Here is a 21,746-nt window from a genome sequence, read left to right as displayed (position 1 = left end):
ATTCATTTGACAGAGAGAGATCACAGTAGACAGAGAGGCAGGCAGAGAGAGAGAGAGGGAAGCAGGCTCCCTGCTGAGCAGAGAGCCCGACTCGGGACTCGATCCCAGGACCCTGAGATCATGACCTGAGCCGAAGGCAGTGGCTTAATCCACTGAGCCACCCAGGTGCCCAAAACTTCACCTTAAAAGGAAAATACTACTCCCAGAAAACGTAGGGAAATCTGGATCCCTTGTTTTTGTTAGAGGAAAATACATCTTCATCCTAATATTTATTCTTTTAAGTATTAATAATAACCAGTGCTTATATAGTGCTTATTTTCATGGTAGATTTTTAGATATTAGCTTATATCATCCTCAGAACAACCTGATTCAGTAGATACAATTATGCTTTCCAATTTACAGATGAGGAAATGAAACCTCAGAGATGTTAAATAATTTGCCCAGGATTACATGGCTGGTATGGCGGAACTATGGTCAGACCAGGTAGTGTGTATGCAGGAGCAATGCTTTTATCACTAAGTGTCCTAAATACTTCAGTAGAAGTTAAAGAATTTCCACAGTAACTCTCCATCTCAGTACAAAGTATTTTATAGTTTCTACTAAAAGGATTTGTTTTTACAAGACTAACCACATTGATGATTTCCTATGCTACACAAAACTGCAGTACACTGATGTTGGTTAAAGGAAAGCTTCCCTGCAAGGGGGAAGCCCACCCTTCTCTGGTTACCTCACAGAGCACATCAGTGACTGTCTGACAAAGGACTGTATGAGCAAGCCCAGGGTCAAGATGTATGCTAAATAGGAAAGTTTAACTTCTTTCTTTTTATTTATTTTTTAAAATTTTTATTTATTCATTTGAGAGAGAGAGACAGAGAAAGCAACAGAGAGCATGAGTGGGGAGGAGAGGGGAAAGCAGGCTCCCCACTGAGCAGAGAGCCTGATGTGGGGCTCGATCCCAGGACCTTGGGATCCTGACCTGAGCCAAAGGCAGATACCTACTGACTGAGCCACCCAAGTGCCCCTAACCTCTTTCTTTGAAGATTAAACAAATAGACATTGGAGTAGTTTCTTTCTGAACTGTATTAGATTGTCTTACATGGCCTTGGGATGTACCCCCCAACCTTGGATTTTTTTTTGACTTAACAAATATGATGAAATTCAAAATCACTGAAGAAAAGTACAGTTTTGATAAAATAGGTATAGGGATAATCAAAACAACCTCTTAAATATAATGCAAGAAAACATATAATGATGAAATGTAATTTTAAATGTGAGAGAGATTTTAAGTTGCAATATAGGAGTGTGAATTGAGCTGTGAGAGGATGCTCTCACTGTACTAAGGACTCACCTGACCCTTCATAGAGTTCCATGTCTCATACTGGGCATCTTATCTAAAGAAGAATATGGAGAATTTGGAAAGAATTCAGATGAGAGTCATAAATCATTTAAAAAAAAAGGGGGGGGTGTGAGACAAATTTAAAAGAACGGGGGTTGTTTACTCTAGAAAACCTAGAGAATTTAAGGGTCTTCTGGTCTATGAAAAGTTATAATCTCTTAAAGTCTGTCTGAGTCTTTGACACATCTGGTTGAGCCAGACACACATGCCTTAGAGAATTAGTTGCAGAAATAACAGCAACATACTCTTTTAAGCCAGAGGCTACTAAGCCTTTGCATTTGAAAGGGGTTCAATCATTCATTGTACATAATTAACAGTAAGTAACTGAGTCACCAAATGAATAGTGTTTAAGAAAAGCTATTATTTCCTACTGATAAGCAACTAAAATAATTGTTATCTTCAAAGTCCACCTAGCAGGTTTGAGCTCAAATGCCTAATATAATTCTCTGAGGAACACAGTAACTGCTGACACAACTTGTGTATCTGTCTTAACAGATATAATTTATGTATGTAACAGACTACCCAAACAAAAGACAGGAAAAAAAAATGAGAAAGAAAAAAGGGTGATTTGTATTTTGTTCTTGATACTCATAATAACTAGATTGAAAGACAATGAGGTTTCCTTAATTTACTTAGTAGGGAAGGATAATTGTTTTACTTCAGATAATTAAAGGTCTTAGCAAGACTTAAAGTAATTTCTAACAACTTTTATCAAAAAGCTGTGCCAGCAATGTAAGGGTTCTGATCTCTTAACACTTGCCCTTGGTTTTTCTCAGGAGTCTAATATAGAAAGTGAAAAAGTCCTGTGATCTAAAGGACCTTATATTTGACCCTAATGTAGTCTTGCTTCAAAATGGTTTTCACTTTGTTACAAAACACATTTGAATTCAGGCACTTCAGTTTTGAGTCTGAACATGGCTAATTTTGTCTAACAAAGATGTTAAGCTTTGGGCCATTCCCACCCTCAACACTCAAAACGAGTACACTCTGAACCATTTTCTAAATGAAGGAAATAAGTTAATTTGGCTCTGTGCCACGGTGGTATAAACCAGTGTCAATACTCATCAATTCCCATGAGTATCTGATTTTTTCTAACTATCCCTTAGGTGGCTTTGTTTTGTACTAAACTGTTTTGCTCAGAAAATTCAATAAATTAGTCACTTTAATTCTCATCTTCTTACCTATTTCACAGCAGGCTTTACAGGTGAACAATTTCCTGGGCCAATTCATGGCTTGGGCTATCCTTAAACTAACCTCCCAAGAAAAATGTGGGTTTTGTTTTTGAAGATGTGGGATGCTGCGACTGGTATATTGAACGATAAACATGGATGGAAACTGTAGCAACAGCTCATGGTGTCTGACCCACTTTAAGAGATGAGTTTGTAGGAGAATAAAGGAAAAGGTGCTATGATAGCAATACAAATAATATGAATCAAAAACATCTTTGCTTTTGTAAACATGTGGTTGGTAGCACTATTCTTCTCTAGTCTTGCTGATTTATCTGCTATGAAACAAATATTCTAATGCATGCTGGCTCTCACTTCCGTTACCAACTGACTTATGAATAGAAGCCATTCATGTCCCATAGTTGTCATTTTGTCAAATTTTCTCCCTATGGGAAGTGATATTTTTTATATTGTTATGCTCCTCAATGCTTCCAAAGTTATAATGAAAGAACTACAAATAGAGGACTTTATTAGGATATAAAAATTCATGATTGTTCCTTATCAGGCACCAGTTTAGGGAAAAGGTTTTCCACTTTGAAGAGTAGGTGAAAACCAAGCACTCATCTCATGGGAATATGTTACCTAAAAGAATACTGTATTCTCTTGTTAAATAGTTGTTTGTTTTTGTTTTTAATATTCAAGGCAATGGTTTACAGTATGGCCAGTCCAATTTTCTAAAGTTCTGAACATAACTTTTTTTTTTTAAAGATTTTATTTATTTATTCGACAGAGAGAGAGAACACAAGTAGGCAGAGAGAGAGAGAGGAGGAAGCAGGCTCCCTGCTGAGCAGAGAGCCCGATGTGGGACTCGATCTCAGAACCCTGAGATCATGACCTGAGCCGAAGGCAGCGGCTTAACCCACTGAGCCACCCAGGCACCCTGAAAATAACTATTTTATGTTTTTTTTTTTCCTGTTACTTTTAAGACCTCTACCAAAAAAAAAAAAAAAAAATCTCCCCAAACTCTAAAATTTGACCATTCTTAATACTAGTACAAAAGGAATACAAAATATTGGCATTTTTATATCTCTCTTAGAGCTACTCAGAATGATGATGACAAAGAGCTATCAATTGATATTATGCGCCAGGCATCCTACTAAGTTCATTTGATTCTCTTAGCAATTTCATAAAATAAGCATTATTATTATCTCTCTTTCATTGAGAAGAGATAAGTACTATTATCCTATGTTACTGATGAAACCAGTGCTCAGAGAGGTAAAATAATTTGCCCGAAGTAGAAAGTGGCAGAACCAGAGTTTAAAACCCAAGTCTGTCCAATTCCAAAGCTTATGCTCATAATTTGTACATAAGCTCTGTAAATATACGAACAAAATATTTGCCCTATTTGCATGAATAGAGTCATTATTTCCAGACAAAATATTGGAACCCACAGTCTAAACAAAAAACTTTTTCCGTTTTAAAATTTTATTTGTATGAAACCTTTTATAAAAGCATAAATATCAGATAGACATTTAGCTGAACATTCAACTTTTCTTTTACTCTATAAAGAAATTGGAAACATAATAGAACATAGAGATATGATCTGTGAGTATGATTAATCAAAGTGATCAGACTTAAAAGTATGCCTTTAAAATTAATTTTAAGTGAAAAAGCCTTTTAAGTTTGTGAATACATTGACAACCTCTAATATTCTGAGAAATCATAGTAGTAAATTGCAGCTCTCAGATATAAATGCAAAATATGCAACTTCTTATCAGTTGAACCTGGCTCACCCACCTTCTTATCTTAAAATTTTATGGGAGGTGGTGTGAATGCATGTGTGTGTGTGTTCTTCACAGCAGGAAGACAGATTTATTCTGCAAATGTAATGGCTCCCAGATGTTTTGTTTTTTAAGGAGGAAGAAGAAGGGAAGGAAGGAAGGAAGGGAAGGAGGGAGGGAAGGAAAAGTTGAAATGTCATAGCTAGGTATGTATCTCTGAAGTGAGAATGATGTCATTATATTTGGAGTTTAGTGACACAAAATTTCCTTTTGTCTGAGAAATTTTTCAGCATGGTGAATATGGTTTTAATTAAGAGATACACTGATTACTTGTTGGTTTTTGTTACAAGGGAGGAAATTCTGTAGCTTCTCTGTGCCTCATTGTGTGGATCACAATGAAAACATACAAAGAACCATAGCAGTGTGTTGATTTGTATCTACTGTATTTTACATCTATTTCCGTATGCCACTGAAGATCATTGTTTAGAAAGTTCTGCAGCATTATTATGTTTTGAAGTATAAAAATATTGGATTCACAATTCATTGTCTTTAAGAAGGAAAAGGTCATACTGTGTTAATTGACATTACAAATGAATATTCTCAACCTTACCTGTGGGTTAAATTTTTGAATATTCTTTTAAAACATAAGGAAATGTCCTCTGTTTAGGAAAGCCACACATAAACGCTGGCTTCTCTAATTACCTTTGGAAGTTTATTTGTTCATAGATTTATTTTTTATTTTTTTTTTTATTTTTTTTTTTTATAAAAGATTTTATTTATTTATTTGTCAGAGAGAGAGCGAGCGAGAGCGAGCACAGGCAGAGTGGAGGCAGAGTCAGAGGGAGAAGCAGGCTCCCTGCAGAGCAAGGAGCCCGATGTGGGACTTGATCCCAGGACGCTGGGATCATGACCTGAGCTGAAGGCAGCTGCTTAACCAACTGAGCCACCCAGGCGTCCCTGTTCATAGATTTATGGCATATTCTCTGGAATCTTATGATCTGAAGTATATAAATCATCCCTCAAAATCTAAAACATCATAGGGCGCCTGGGTGGCTCAGTGGGTTAAAGCCGCTGCCTTCAGCTCAGGTCATGATCTCAGGGTCCTGGGATCCAGTCCCCTGGAGCTTGCCACCTCCTTCTCTGCCTGCCTCTCTGCCTATTTGTGATCTCTCTCTCTGTCAAATAAATAAGTAAGATCTTTTTAAAAAAATCTAAACATCATATAGACATGCTATATCTTTGTCTGAGTCTATCTTCAAGAGATACCCGATAAAACTTAAACCACAGTAGTGTTGTGGGGAAATGAAAACCCTACTCTGCTTGCAAATCCTGACCACTTTATTCCGCGCCCACTGAATCGCGTCATTCTTTTCCACTCACCTTCTTTACCTCTCTTTATCTGGGGGGAAAAAGGAGACAAAATGTAACTTCTATATTTAAAGAATGAGAAAGAGTAATAAGAAACTGTAAAGTGTGACCTCAGCTGACTTAGAGATTTATGGGGATAAAAAAAAAAAAAAAAGTGGACTTGGAAAATGCGTGGAAAGGAAATTTCTCTGTCCCCAGGATCCGCCAATTTCTGACCTATCTGTAAACTCAAAAGCCAAAACACTGCTGATGAAAAAAGTAGAAAACTTCAAGTAACCCAAATGAAGCATAGTTGTTCCCCTAAATTATTTGGATACTTATTTCCCTTCCCTGAGTTTCCAGTTTACAGCCAGCCACGGGCCCACCAGGCCGTTCCCGGGGTGATTCTTCCTCCTCCGGCTGCCCCGCGGTCCGGCTCTCGGCGTACGCCAGGGTCGTCTCCCCCGGGCGTCCGGGCGCGTCGGCGCACGCGGCTCTCCAGCCCCAGGGCAGCAGTCACTAGCCGCTGAGCCGCAGGAAACCCCGAGGAGCTCCAGCCTCTAGACAAGATCCACCGGTGTCCCCTCAACTTTGCGCACGCGGCGAGGCAGACCGCGCGCTGTGGCCGGGCTTTCGCCGGGGTGCACGGCGAAGAGATTTCCGCGCCGCGGGCCTGAGTAGGGGCCGGCCAGCCTGCGGCTCCAGCCCGGCGTCGCAGCCCCATCCTCGGTGCGGGCGGCCACCGGCCGCACTGCCCGCCGCCCGGCTCTCCCGGGCCGCCCGGCACACTGCGGGAGGAGCCGCCGGCCTCCGTGACGCGTCAGGGAGGAAACGGCGGCGCCCGGCGGCCCTGCGGGGAAGGAGGAAACGCGAGTGCGCTCGGCTCCGCGCCCGCCGCGCCAGGAGGCAGCACCGTGGAGCGGGGTAGGTGCGGGGCCGCCCGGGACCCAAGGCGGGTGGGCCAGCCGCAGGGTCCGCGCGCGTTCGGGCCGCGGCCGGAGCCCCCCGGGAGGGAGACGGGGCGGGGCGAGCGGTGCCTGGGCCTCGACTGCTGCCTCTTGGAGCCAACGTGACTTTCCCGGGAGTCTTGGCAGCTCCCCTGGCCCCTCAGACCGAAAACCTCCGAGTTGGTGGAAGGGGAGAAGCAATCCCGCCGCCCAGCTCCCGACTCGAAGAGTTTGTGGTCTGTGTTTCCTCGAGGTGCTTTCACGTTCTGCCTTTTGATTCCTAAACGCTCGAGCCGTGTCAGTGGACGGACATTGTTAACACAGTGCGCAGCTTCCCGGCTTAGAGGAGCTGGGAGCTGGGAGGGTGGGAGACCCCCAGCTGAGGTCGAAAGAGGGTGCGGGTCACCTGCGAGGATCCGGGATGGAGAGAGGCCCCGGGAGTGGGGGGCACGGGAATCGTTAACCTGTCGTCATCGGACTGAGATCTGAGACGAATGCTTTACAACCCTTAAGTTCTCTGTGATTTAAACCCTTTCCGTCTCTTTTTGAAGTGAATTTGGCTCTGTTGATTCCCACAGCTTTAGTGTTGATACGTACCATTTAGAGCGCTTTCGGATTTTCAGATTTGTCATTTTTAGTGGTGGTTAGTTGAGAAGATAGAAAAAAAGAAAGAATTCATCTCTTGAGACTCAAATTCTTTCATCATTTAATTTTGCACAGTGATTTCTGAACCAGGGGGAGAATTTTGGCCCTACGCAAGAGACCACATACTTGAGCTGCAGGTACACTTGAGAAATGCAGGAATAGATACAGAGCACTACGGTTCCCGAGTCTTTATTTAAAACTATCAGACTGTTATGCGCTTTGACTCTCTACTTTGTTTCTAGGTTGGGGATTTACCCAACCAATCTGGGAAGTGACTTATTTATTTAATAAACATTTAAATGGTTCTTACCACATGCTTGGGCTCCTTTTTAGTGTTTTATAAATATTAACTCAAACTGTTAACGCAAAATTTTAAATTATAGCGGTTACAGCAGTGAAGAGGTTGTGTACACCAGTTCCCCAAATGTCTTTGCAAGAGCTAGAAACATTAGAGGAAGTTTCAGGCATATTTTAGGACTGGGTGTGCCTTCTGGCGCACTTGGCTACCACTCCTGTAAGACTAGCCACCACCCCTTCACTCCCTGGGGGAAGGGAGTCTGGAGCTATGGGAATGAGACCTCTTCCTTGCAGGTCTCCGCCAGATCCCTAGCATCGTCTGTAAAATAGTCTTTCTTATCCATGGTAGTGCCATCATTAGCTAACTCTGGAAAGACCAGAACTTCCCTCTTTTTCAACTGCCACTATAGGGAGCCTAATTTTGTTTTGAAAAGGAGCTTTGTTCCTAATCTGTTTGACAGTTGATGAAACCATAGTTTAGTGAAATGTACTATAAAATAGGCTGTTTTTGCTTGTACACGTCAACATAACAAATAATACTTTGTAATTTTACTGCCATATGTTTTGGTAGCATTGAGTTGATAGATCAACCTGCTTAGTGTCCTTTTTGTGACTTGCATATTTGCAGGGAGAATATTTTTCCAGAATAAACTACCCTTTTAAAGTGAGTTCTTGGCCTGATGGTCAGGTTGGTAGAGACCCAAAATGGTGAATCATGGTTCTTGTCATTATGGTGATTAGCAATTTGATGTCAAAATCTGCATGTCATACTTGCTTTCTCTTTCTGACTTTCTCTATCCCCCATTTAAATTTCCAGAGAGATGATTACATGAGACTCTGAGCCTTATTTAATAGGATTATGAGGTGTCTCCTGGAAGCAGGGAGGCTCAATTTTCCTTTGATATAATCCATGGTACAACAGACAGTGGCATTCGTGAATTCAGTTCAGCAAAATGACAACTCGGGCTTTCATGGTTTACAGAGTGCTTCCAGATGTATTTGTGAAGTTGACAGCCATTTTTTTATTCTTGTTTTTACAGATGAGGAAACTAAGGCACAGAAATGTTAAAATATCTTAGCCAAGGTTGTACAGCAGGTGGGGGAGAGAGCTTGAATAGGCAGCAGGTGTGTGGACAGTGCCTGGCATGTATGTGCCAGCCTGTAATAAACATTGTGAAGTGAATGATTCCAAATGACTTCAGATTTCTTGCTCTTTCCAAGCATTATGCTTCCTAAACACTATAATTGATTTATGCCCAAGAGATTTCCGGGCCTACACCAGTTATTTCAAACAGTATCTGATTCTACAAATAGCTTTTCGACAAAAGAGATGAGAATGCCCTTTGGACTCATTTCTTAGGATTTGTCAACTCTGGTTTTTGAAAAAGCCATAGGCTGGTTATTTTGTTCTCTTCTCAAACATCTTTCTTTTTTCTTCTGATTTGAAGATAGTTTAGACTGGACGTATGGTTTCATTGTTTGTGTCTACCACTTCTTTATCTCTCTCTGCTCATTGAAGGTCATTTTTATGGACTACAAATCACTGTAGGTTTTCAGGGGCAGTGAACTCAATTAAGCTACTTAGATTTATGACCAGGTTCAAAAACAATGATCATAGGTATTACTATTTTTTTTTTTTGAAGCATGCATGACGCTACACTACTACTACTATGTTTTTTGAAATGTTATAAGTACTTTAGTATAAAGGGTCTTTTTTTAAAAAGTTTTATTTATTTAAGTAATCTCTACATCCAGAAGGGGGTTGGAACTCAAGACCCCAAGATCAAGAGTCTTACGTTTCCTGACTGAGCCAGCTAGGTGCCCCAAAGAGTCTTTTTAAAAAACAACCAAAAAAAAAAAAACCCTCTCAACTGTTTATATCCTTCCAGTATAATCTCTGTTTCCTGTAGTATGTGACCTGCAGATGGTTAACCTTCAATTAGAGAGGAAACTATGGCCATACCTGCAGGGAGGAATTGAGAAGGATATGTTGGAAAAAAGAGAGATGGGGTGGCCTTTCCCATGAGGACTATTAGGTGGAAAGAAGCTCTTAATGAAGCAAGACTGAGTCATCTGCCTGTCAACATTCTTCTGTGTGGGGGTGGAATAAAATACTTTTGAAACCTGTCTTGTTTCAGAAACCACTTTACCTTTTCCAATCCTCATATTTTCTTTCTCTTTCTCTAATTCATGTAAATTACTGACGAAAGTGCTGATTCATGAAACTCAAATTATGTAACATGTTATTCCTGACAGAAACAGCTCCCACATTATTTTAAGGGACTCAATGCTTCTATTTTCCTTTACCTATTCTATTCCTTATGGTGGCATATTTATTTTCATTTCACTTTTTTTTTTTCTATCTCATGGAGAAAAGTAAATCTAAGCGGTGCTGATTCCACATCTTGTAGTTCATGTCAAAGTAATTTTAACTTAGTACTAACTTTGAGTTAATTGTCATTGCTGAGGAAGACGACATGGAAATCAAATGTTGAGGCCTGAGTCAGAACATCGATAATAAAATTTTATTACCTGCCTGAATCGAGCCAGGGGGTTTTCAAAGGGAATTAGGGCAAGGTACAATATCCATGCCCTTGTCTGGTTTCCCAGGGCCTCTCCTATTTCCCACAGGTCCTGAATATCTGTCTTGGTCCATCTCCTTGTAGCCACCATTTCTTCTCTTATTCAAAACCAAAAATCTGTTTTCCTTTGATGGGGATGGGGTGAGTGAAAGGCAGGTGAAGGGAATTGTTGTAGGGTAAGAGACTGATTATAAGAGGGAGGACAGGAGATGTGTGGGTGAAATAAGAGATCTTTAGTGAGCTCTCATGGCGGATTTGTGCAGAGTACTGGCCTCCCCCAATGGGGATGGATATCTATATATATCGATATATATATCTATATATATCCATCCATATATATGGATATATAGATATCCATATCTATATATCTATATCTCTCTCTATATATATACATAAAACATGGGATCAAAGAATATCTGGCCTGGGTGGCTCAGTGGGTTAAGCCTCTGCCTTCGGCTCAGGTCATGATCTCAGGGTCTCGGATCAAGGCTGCATCAGGCTCTCTGATCAGCAGGGAGCCTGCTTCCCCCTCTCTCTCTGCCTGCCTCTCTGCCTACCTGTGACCTCTCTCTGTCTCTCTCAGATAAATAAATAAAATCTTTAAAAAACAACAACAACAACAAAAAAATCTACTGGTGTGTGATATTGGCCAGCAGAGTTACTTGGTACCACCAGGTGTGGAAGGATCGTTATAGGTAGGTGTTGCTTCAGGCCACTGTATAAGTTTGTCTGCAGATAATTAGAATGTAGAGGGCTGGTTTTGTGGCTTTTAACTTCAGAATAGGAACAATTTGACAGGCTTTTGGTTGAGGAAAGGCCTGGTTTTTGTACCTTTTTAAAGGCATACCTTTTTTTGGAGAATGTGTGTAGTGTTGAGATAATGTTATTCCTTTTATTGTTTTGTGATTTTGGATAAATGACCTTGTATTTACATTGCATATAGTAGTGAATATGATTCAGGATAATTGCTTCCATTCAGGTTCCTGATATATTTACTATGCCAGTCAATACCAAGCTTTTTTTTCTCTGTAGGTAAAAGAGACTTCATATATAATATATTCATACACAAAATTGGACTCGTTGATGGACTAGCCATTCCACAAGAGCTGGATGCAATGTCCTCAAGTACAGTGAGGCTTCACCCTGACTTGACCAATTTTTTGCTTGAGTTCAAAAATGAGAAGGACCTTTATTACTCTAGTTACTTACCTCCCTGTTTTAAAAATAAAAATGGATTAAAGTTAATTTAAAATGATCTGGTTTCCAACTCAGTGTCATATATGCAGACAAACATACATATGGAACCATGTGTATAGCCTATATAACCTAATGCACATGCATGTTAAATATATATATGATGAGCTAAGAAGGAATATAAGACTCCTTAGTTTCCCAAGAAAACACTATACATCATCTCCTTCCCCCATTTTAATTTTATTATTGTCTCATATTTTCTGAACATTATTTTTAATTACAAAGGTATGCATGCCCTAAATTCAAGCAACTTAGAAGTATGTTAAGTAAAAAATGAGTCCTCTCCACTCTAATCTTACCTACAAAGATAACCACTCTCAGTTTTTATATCCTTGTAGACTTTTCCCAATGTTTATATAAATGTGTATATCTGTAAATGTACATCGAGGTTTGGTTTTGGTTTTAAAAACTTTAATTATCAGTGCTCGCTTCGGCAGCACATATACTAAAATTGGAACGATACAGAGATTAGCATGGCCCCTGTGCAAGGATGACACGCAAATTCTTGAAGCGTTCCATATTTTTTAATGAATTCTGTTACGATGAAAATTTTACAATTTTATAATTTTAAAAAAATTGCACAATGAGGGAGCCTGGGTGGCTCAGTGGGTTAAGCCACTGTCTTCGGCTCAGGTCATGATCCCAGGGTCCTGGGATGGAGCCCCAAATCAGGCTCTCTGCTCAGCAGGGAGCCTGCTTCCTCCTCTCTCTCTCTGTCTGCCTCTCTGCCTACTTGTGATCTCTCTCTGTCTAATAAATAAATAAAAATCTTTAAAAAAAATTGCACAATGAAAACAGTAAATAACTGTAAAAAATTCACTATCATTTTAGCTATTTTTAACATGAACTTATTTCAACATGAGAAAATGTTGATTCTTTTAAATTTTACCATTTTAAAAAACAAAAATGAAAACAAAAAACAACTTTAATTTTCAGAGAGAGAGAGTGAGAGCTCAAGCACAAGGGGGGAAACAGCAGGCAGAGGGAGAAGGAGGCTCTCTGCTGAGCAGGGAGCCCGATGTGGGACTCAATCCTAGGACCCTGGGATCATGACCTGAGCTGAAGACAGAGGCTTTAATCCACTGAGCCACCCAGGCATCCCATGTACATTGAGGTTTTTTGATTTTTTTTTAAATGGGAATTATTCTACCCAATTTGTTCTTTTGTTATTTAACACTTTATCGTGTATATCTGTAGATCTATATAAATTTTGACAGCTAGATAGTGTTCCCCTTCATAGCTAATAATATTTTCTAGCCGCATTACTTTTATGTTCCTTCTTTTGTATCTTTTAAAGTATATATTTTTAATTTTATGATTTTTTCAAGATTTTATTTATTTGACAGAGATCACAAGTAGGCAGAGAGGCAGGCAGAGAGAGAGAGGAAGGGAAGCAGGCTCCCTGCTGAGCAGAGAGCATGATGCTCAATCCCAGGAGCTAATCCCCGGACCCTGGGATCATGACCTGAGCCGAAGGCAGACACTTTAACCCACTGAGCCTCCTAAAATATATTTAAATCACCACAGTAATACATTTTTTCAAGACAAATTTGAAAGAAAAAGAGAAACTAAGAATCACCAATAAACTTACCATCCATTAATCATCACTATTAGTATTTCACAGTACATCTTTCTAAACTTCTGTGTATATCCATATTTTCAGTGCCATTTAAAAAGTTTCTCTTATACAGACTTGCTTTGTTGGTTAGAGAATCGTGTTTATGTAGCCAACCAACGTCATCGATTCCATGCATGTTTGAACCAGTTACTTTACAGTTTCCTGGCCACCTGCCATACCCTAAACCTGGATAAGGTGCATGGAAATTTATAGTAGTGCTCATCAAGGGGACGAGGTGAGGGTACGTGGGTGGACCGATAAATCCATGCAGATCAGCATAAATCCTTCTAATGGAGGGCAGTCAATGCTTGTATTTTAAGCACATCTAAAATACAAGATGTTTAAGAGGAGAGACGATGCAGGCGCCTGGGAGGCTCAGTCATTGATCCCAGGGTTCTGGGATTGAGCCCCACATCTGACTCCCTGCTCCGTGGGAAGCCTGCTTCTCCGTCTCCCACTCCCCCTTCTTGTGTTCCCTCTCTCACTGTGTCTCTCTCTGTCAAAAAATAAATAAAATCTTAAAAAAAAAAAAAAAAAGAAGAGAGACGATGGAATATCCACTGTAATTGTGATCACTATAGGAGAAGCAGAAGTAATGGGCTTGAACGAGACAGACGTGTTAAATTCAGTTAAAAATAAGAACAGCTGAACTTTAGATGTTTTGAAACAATCTCCTAATGATAAGCACATGGTTTGGAGAGCTTGGTTTAACAAAGCTCCCACCAATGGTAGGAATAGATGACCTTGAAGTTCCTTATGATCCTATTCTACTATAGGCTGTCTCAGGGTTAGTAACACTTGGTTTAGTATAATCTCATACATACAACTCCCTAGTTGCATACTAACTCCACCAGTCTTTCCAGACGGCACCTGTCCAGGCTAACATCTCTCCACCCACTGAACATGTGCACAGCTCACACCCACATGTTCCTCCTATGTCCTCTTGCAGCCTTTCCCCTTTCTGAAAGTTTAGTAGCCTTTCGACCGTTTTCTTTTTTCCTTTTCTTCCAGCTTTTGCTTTAAGGAAATCTCTGTTCTTTCTTCATCCCACTCTGTTCATTTTAGTCTTGAGCAAAAAAGATACTAATCATGGTGATACAGCTAAGAACAAGCCTCTAATAAGGGAAAGGAAAGCTTTTAGTTTGGGAGGGAAGGTAGACATTATAAAGTCCTAGTGGTTTCAACCTTCAAAGCCCTTGAGAATACCCAGTAATTCCTTTCAAAATTTCCACAGAAGACTCCACCCACCTCCTCTTCTGTAAGTATGCTGGTTTTCCTTAAGCATTGGCTGGCATGTATAATAAAATTTAAAACTGTTTATAATTGGGCAGGGCAGTTCACGTCATTGCAATAGCATTGTTTCGTGCTCCTTTTTCCCCATTGAAGATTTAGCTATATTACGGACTGAATAGACTTTTAGATAAGACAACTCTTCCTTTCAGAAAATACATCTAGTTCTAGATATCTGGTTTAAAACAATCTCTTTGGTTTTAAGTAAGTTGAAGACTAAGAAGGCTATTTTAGATTAAAGGTTAGCAGTCTTTGAGAAGTGGTATGTCAAGATTCCAAACCCTTTCCTTCCAGATTTTCATCAGCAGAGATATGCACTGGTGAGAAGCATAGATCAGCCTTTCATCCTTAGGAGTCAGAGAAGAAGCAACTGGTTGCAAGAATGTTAAGTTGCTACTGGAGACTCTCTCAACCCAGGTCCAGGTAGCTGACATCATTATATCAAATTCAGCTCACCTGTAAAGGTGTTTTGGCCAGACGTCTCGAGGAACTCCACACCAAGACAGTAGATCTCAGCTACACTGAGAGTAAAGGCCTATTTTTTCATAAATATTAAAGGAAAAGGTTTTGAAAAGACATTTTCATTCAGCTTTCAAACAACCTAATGCTAAAATTGATGCTGGCTTAAATAGGAAAGTTCTTTATCATTCGTTTATTTGAACTGAGTTAGTAAATATTCAGAAATTAAGACTTTGCTATAATTTTAAGAAAGTGGTTCTTATTTTTGTAGTTCTTTGTGTGTATAGTGGCATTTAATCCATTCTGACATTAGTAGCTCTCTTTTCTGATTGAGCTCCTTTTACCTCCACTCTCCCTTCTCATGAATGTTTGGTTAAAATATTTTTGTCTGAAAAGGAGTTATTTCTTTTTAATTAATAAAAGATAAGACACTCACATGTTTTAGCAGAGAACATTTTTAAAGAGATTTATGAGACTATACTACCTTTTCTCTTTGAATTTTGTTTCCTCTTTTGGATTTCCTTTATTTCTGATTCTCACTGACACTAACATCATTTATGTTTTGCCTGTTTTAAAAAAGATCTTATTTATTTGACAGACAGAGATCACAAGTAGGCAGAGAGGGAGGCCGGGGTGGGGGTGGGGGGCAGGTAACGAAGCAGACCCTGCTGAGCAGACAACCCAATGCAGGGCTGGATCCCAAGACCCTGAGATCATGATCTGAGCAGAAGGCAGAGGATTTAACCCACTGAGCCACTCAGGCACCCTATGTTTTGCCTTTTAAAAGTTCATTCATGTGAACAAGAGTCTCTGTCCTGTTGAATTTATTTGTTGCTTTCATTGGACATTTAGGTTTAAAAAATTGCCTTTGGAATGAAGAATGATACATATAAATTGCTACTTTTGTGTAGAAAAAACAAGGAAAGAAAAAGAATATATTTTTGCTTTCTTGTCTAAGCATAGAGAGACTCCAGAAGGCTAAGAAATTAACAGCGTTTATCTATTTGGGATTGGGTGGGTAGGGACACAGGTGGGAAACAGACTTTTCACCCTTTTATATTCTCTTGGTTTGAACATGTCAATATGTAACCCATTTTTAAAAATCATTTTTAAAATCTGTCTATTGGTTTCCTGACTTAGAGAAAATAAATCTATCCTTTTCTGTTTTCCCTTTCCCATGTGTCTTTAGGAAAGGTGTTTTATTTTTTTCCGGTAACACGATTTTATATATTTTATTTTTTTTAAGTTTTATTTTAATACCAGTAAGCATACAGTATTATATTGGTTTCAGGTGTACAATATAGTGATTCAACAATGTTATACATTTCTCAGTGCTCGTTGTGACATTAGGACTCTTTAGTCCCCATCACCTATTTGACCCATCCCTCCACCCATCTTCCTTCTGGTAACCATCTCTATAATTAAAAGTCTGTTTCTTTATTTGTCTCTCTTTCTCAAAGGGTATTGTTTTAAATCTTTTTAAAATAATCCCTGTGTAGTCTGGTCTTTTGTGGGGATCTTGACCTGTTCCCTTCTGCTTTCTCAAGTGTGGTGTCTTAAGATTCATTATGAAGCCTTCTCTTAGGAAATTCTGGTACTGCAAATACAGCCAAGCCTTAAGTTCTTGTTGGCTTATTTGATGAATCATTTAACTGAAATTGTCTGTAATAGTCTGCCAACTGGATACTCAGTTGTTTCCTAATAAAACTGCCAGATAATAATAACATAATTAGTGCAAAGTTAGTTGATTTTTTTTCCCTGTGGTATCTTATATTTTATCATCATGGTTATAATTTACCTACTTAAGAGTGTATGAATTGGATACCTGTAGAAAATAAAGGTTGGTTTCCTTTAATATTTAGATAATTCTGCTCTTTTTAGTACACACTAAGCCAAAAAGTTTCTTTCATCTGGACTTTTGTAGTTTTTGTCATTAGTGACCTGTATTTCACTTTGGGGTGAGCAAAGAAAAAGGAATTAATATTTGTTGAGTATCTATCATGTACTAGATGTTTTAAGACATTATCATTATTATTTTTAAAGATTTATTTATTTATTTGAGAACGAGAATGATTGTGTGCAAGCAGGAGGAGGGGCAAAGGGAGAGGGAGACAAGCAGACTCCGTGCTGAGCAGGGAGCTGGACAATGCATGGCCCTATCGCAGGACCCTGAGATCATGACCTGAGCTGAACCCAAGAGTCTTATGCTTAAACAACTGAGCCACATAGGTACCCCAAGATGTTATTTTATTAAATATTCAGAGTAACGTTGGGGAGTAAGTGAGTACTTTTATTTTACAGGTGAGGAAATTGGGACTCAGTGAGGTTTTGAAGGGAGCTGTATGTAGGCAGCACAGGGTAGAGCTGATTTGAACACTTCTACCTGGATTTACTAGGAGGTCTCCTGGGCCTTTGAGGAGAGGGTAAAGTCTGACTTGGCTTAAACCCCTCATCTGAAAGAACAGGCAGAGTTGATTTACAGATAATGCAGATTACCATCTACTGTTGAGGTAGTGGTTAAATGAGTTTGAAGACTGTTTTTTCAGTTTTACCTTATTATTCTGAGACTTCTTTGTTTTAATTTAGTAACTGGTGCCAGACTTCAAGAAGAAAGCTGACTGAAAATGTTTTAAATATCATGTATTTCTTGCTTAATAGAAAAGTGCTTAAAATTCTAAATTTAATTACTAAATGGGTTAAATTCTGAACATACAAGTTTTGAATGTCTTCTGTTGGTATCTGCAGAGGTATTAACTCTAACAGATACTGTTGTCATGCTATTGTCTAAAGTTGCTTAAAGATGATAATCAGCACCACTTATATAAATCTGGAGATCGGCAGTTATAGTCTATCGTTATGCTCATCTGTGATGGATGTTAGCTAATGGCTATTATCATGTGCCTTGGCAGTTCCTGGGATGAGCTCCTGTTTAACTAAGTAAGAATGAAAGATCATTTTATGTCTCAAGTCATATTATTCCATTATATAATGTATTTATGTTCTGGGCAAAGATGGTAAGAAAGAAATTGAGGAAATTCACATGATTAGAAAAGTTTAAAAATAAGTAAAATGTCACAGATAGTGAATGAAGAGGACAGAATAACCTACTCTGGAATCTGTTACACTTGGGGTGCCTGGGTGGCTCAATGGGTTGGGCCTCTGCCTTTGGCTCAGGTCATGGTCTCAGGGTCTTGGGATCAAGCCCCGCATTGGGCTCTCTGCTCAGCGGGGAGCCTGCTTCCCCCCCCTCTCTGCCTACTTGTGATCTCTGTCTCTCTGTCAAATAAATAAATAAAAATCTTTTAAAAATTTTAAAAATCTTTATATTCTTTTCCCTTTGAATTATCTTGGCATCCATGTAAAAAAATCAATTGACCATTAATGTAAAGGTATATTTCAGTACTCTCATTTTTATTCTAATACCAGTGCCACATTGCCTTAATTAGCTTAGGCTAATGTAGGCTTTGTAGGAAGTTCTAAAATCAGGAAGTATGAGTTCTCCAACTTTGTTCTTTTTCAAGATTGCACTATTTTGGGGCTATTGAATTTCCATATGAATTTTAGAATCTGCTTGTCAATTTATGAAAAAATGGCAACTGGGATTTTGATAGGGATTGTATTGAATCTGTAGATCAATTTAGAGAATATTGCCATCTTAATGATATTGTGTGTTCAGATCCATGAACATGGGTTGCTTTTCCATTTGTTAAGATCTTTTATAGTTTTTCAACAATGTTTTGTATTTCTCAGTTTATGTCTTGTGCTTCTTTTTAAAAAATTTATTCTTAAGTATTTTATTCTTTTGATACTGTTGTAAATGGAATTGTTTTCTTAATTCATTTTATGTTTGCTCGTTGCTACTGTATACAAAAACAAATGATATTTTTATTGAACCATAATTGACATAATGTTGTATTAATACAATTGATTTTTACTTTTATTCATTTTTAAAAATATTTATTTGTCAGAGAGAGAAAGAGAGAGCACAAACAGGGGGAGTGACAGAGGGAGAGGGATAAGCAGACTCCCTGCTGAGTAAGGAGCCCAATGTAGGACTCTATCCCAGGGCCCTGGGATCAGTACCTGAGCTAAAGGCAGACACTTAGCCAACTGAGCCACCTAGGCACCCAGTACAATTGATTTTTAAATATTGTTATATTGTTAAATTATTGTTATATTTAAATATTGTTATATTAGTTTGAATAGTTTTTTGGTGGATTCATTAGGATTTTCTATATACAAGATCATACTATCTGCACATAGAGATAGTTTTACTTCTTCCTTTTCAATCCAAATGCCTTTTATAATTTTTTTCTTGCTTAATTTCTCTGGCTAGAACCTCCAGTAAAATGTTGAATGGAAGGGAAGAGAACTGATATCTTTGTCTCATGCCTGGTAACAGGGGAAGAGCATTTAGTCTTTCATCATTACATGTAATGTTAGCTGTGGGCTTTTTGTAGCTGCCCTTTTATTAGCTTGAGGAAATTCTCTTCTTGGTTTGCTATGGTTTTAACATTAGAGTGTTAGATTTTTCAAGTGCTATTTCTGCTTCTATTGAGATGATTGGGTAGTTTTTGTCCTTTATTTTGTTAATATAGCATATTACATTTGCTTGGTATTCAGATGTTAATCCAACTTTTTGTTCCTGGAATAAATCACCTTTGGTCATGGTATAGAATAGTTTTTATATGTTGCTGGATTTGGTTTGCTGGTATTTTGTTGAGGATTTTTGCACCTATATTGATCTATACTTTTCTTGTGATATCTTTATTTGATTGTGGTGTCAGAGTAATACTGGCCTCCTTGAGTGAGTTCCTTCCTCTTCTTTTTCTTTGGGGGGAGTGAGATTTTATGAAAGATTAATGTTAATTTTTCTTTAAGCAAGACTTTGGCTTTTATTTGTAGGAAAGTTTGTTTTGATTACTAATTCAATCTCTACTTGTTATGTATCTATTTAGATAGTTTCTATTTCTTTAGTTTGTTTAGATAATTTTTTCTTCTACAAATTTGTCTATTTCATCTAGGTCATCTAATGTGTTGGTGTACAACTGTTCATAGTATTTCCTTAAAATCCTTTTTACTTCTCTGAGATTGATAGTGATGTTCCCATTCATTCCTTATTTTAGTAACGAGTCTTCTCTCTTCTTGATCAGTATGGCTAAAGGTTTGCCAACCTTGTTAATTTTTTTTCAAAGAACCAACTTTTGGTTTCTCTATTGTTTTGCAATGCTTGATGTCATTGATTTCTGCCCTAATCATTATGACTTACTTCCTTTTGCTTGCTTTGGGTGTACCTTGCTCTTCTTTTTCTAGTCTCTTTAAGGTGGAAGGTTAAGCCATTGATTTTTAGATTTTCCTTTTTTAGTGCAGGCATTCACAGTTACACAATTCCCTCCAAACACTGTATTAGCTGAATTCTAGAGGGCTTGGTTTGTTGTGTTTTCATTTTCATTTATCTGAAAGTATTTCCTAATTTCCTTTGTGATTTCTTTTTTTTTTTTCCCCTCCCTTGTGATTTCTTCTTTGACCCCTTGGTTACGTAAGAATGTGTTGTTTAATTTCCACATATTTGTGGATTTGCTGAATTTCCTCTTGTTACTGCTTTCTAGTTTAAATCCATTGTTGTCTGAGAACACATATGATTTCTGTCTCTTTAAATTAAATGAGGCCTTCTTATGGCCTAATGTATGGGCTTTCCTAGAGAATGCTTCATGTGTACTTGGGAAGATTACGTATTTTGATCCTGTTGGTAGGACTGTTCTTTAGAGGACTATTAGGTCTCATAGGTTTATAGTATTGTTCATGTCTTCTTCCTCATTGATCTTCGGCTTAGATTTTCTCCTTAATACTTTTAAGGCATTATTTTAATGTTTCATGTTAGTATAAATATAAAAACTCACTGTTAAGATAAAAGACTCAAATGTGAACTTATAATGTTTAGTGTGCTATTTAAACAAAACTAAATTTAAAAATTATTTACTTCATTATTTTTTAATATTAAAATTTAAATGTAACTTAAGTTCAGTAATATTTTCTCAGGTCCATGATTCTTTTGTGTCTGTGTGATAGGATTTGCTAATAAAGTGCACTAAAATATTTTTTTCAAACAGTATTGACACTCGTCTCAAATGAATCAATACTCTTGTTTGATCAACTTACCTGTTAGGAATTATGAGTTTACTTGCTAACATATGGTGGAGGTGACAGCTGCAAAAAAATAGCATCGCATCTTCACACTAATCAGAACTGGTGAATAGTTAGATTTTCTTATTTTTCATTTTCTCTCTCCCTTCTTTAAAAATATTTTATTTTATTTGAGAGAGAGAGAGAGCACAAGCAGGGGTTGGGGCAAAGGGAGAAGCAGATCTCAGTACCTGGGGCTTGATCTCTGGACCCCAAGCAAAAGGCAGCCCTTAACTGACTAAGCCACCCAGGTGCCCTTTATTTTTCCTTTTCAGTGGTAACATTATTTGGTCTAGACCTACACAAATTCTTTGAAATACACATTTAAGAATTTGCAGTGGTAGAAAGGCCGTGTGAAATTTAGTTAATACAGGCAATTTAAAAATAGTTTTTAAAGCATAAATATATGAATACCAGTAAATTTTTATTTATTTATTTTTTATTTTTTATAAACATATAATATATTTTTATCCCCAGGGGTACAGGTTTGTGAATTGCCAGGTTTACACACTTCACAGCACTCACCATAGCACATACCCTCCCCAATGTCCATAACCCACCCCTCTTCTCCCAACCCCCCCCCCGCAGCAACCCTCAGTTTGTTTTGTGAGATTAAGAGTCACTTATGGTTTGTCTCCCTCCCAATCCCATCTTGTTTCATTTATTCTTCTCCTCCCCCCTTAACCCCCCATGTTGCATCTCCACTTCCTCATATCAGGGAGATCATATGATAGTTGTCTTTCTCTGATTGACTTATTTCGCTAAGCATGATACCCTCTAG

At 38.3% G+C, this 21,746-nt stretch overlaps 1 protein-coding gene and 1 non-coding gene across 2 annotated transcripts in view; both read left to right on the top strand.

The window, feature by feature from the left end:
- The first annotated feature begins 6,490 nt into the window (after nucleotides 1-6,490).
- Nucleotides 6,491-21,746, top strand: part of SGK3 (serum/glucocorticoid regulated kinase family member 3) — a 151,851-nt gene continuing 136,595 nt past the window's right edge. Inside the window, exon 1 of the mRNA XM_059166310.1 lies at nucleotides 6,491-6,614. The gene's annotated coding sequence lies outside the window, so the exon portion shown is untranslated. The remainder of the gene's footprint in view (nucleotides 6,615-21,746) is intronic.
- Nucleotides 11,837-11,940, top strand: LOC131828303 (U6 spliceosomal RNA). Its single transcript, XR_009352328.1, has one exon. It is a non-coding gene; the product is annotated as a U6 spliceosomal RNA (small nuclear RNA).

This window comes from Mustela lutreola, chromosome 3 (genome assembly GCF_030435805.1).
Source record: "Mustela lutreola isolate mMusLut2 chromosome 3, mMusLut2.pri, whole genome shotgun sequence".
NCBI classification, from domain to species: Eukaryota; Metazoa; Chordata; class Mammalia; order Carnivora; family Mustelidae; genus Mustela; species Mustela lutreola.
The sequence above is the reverse complement of the archived record's forward strand: the minus strand, read 5'-3'. Positions and strand labels throughout refer to the sequence as shown.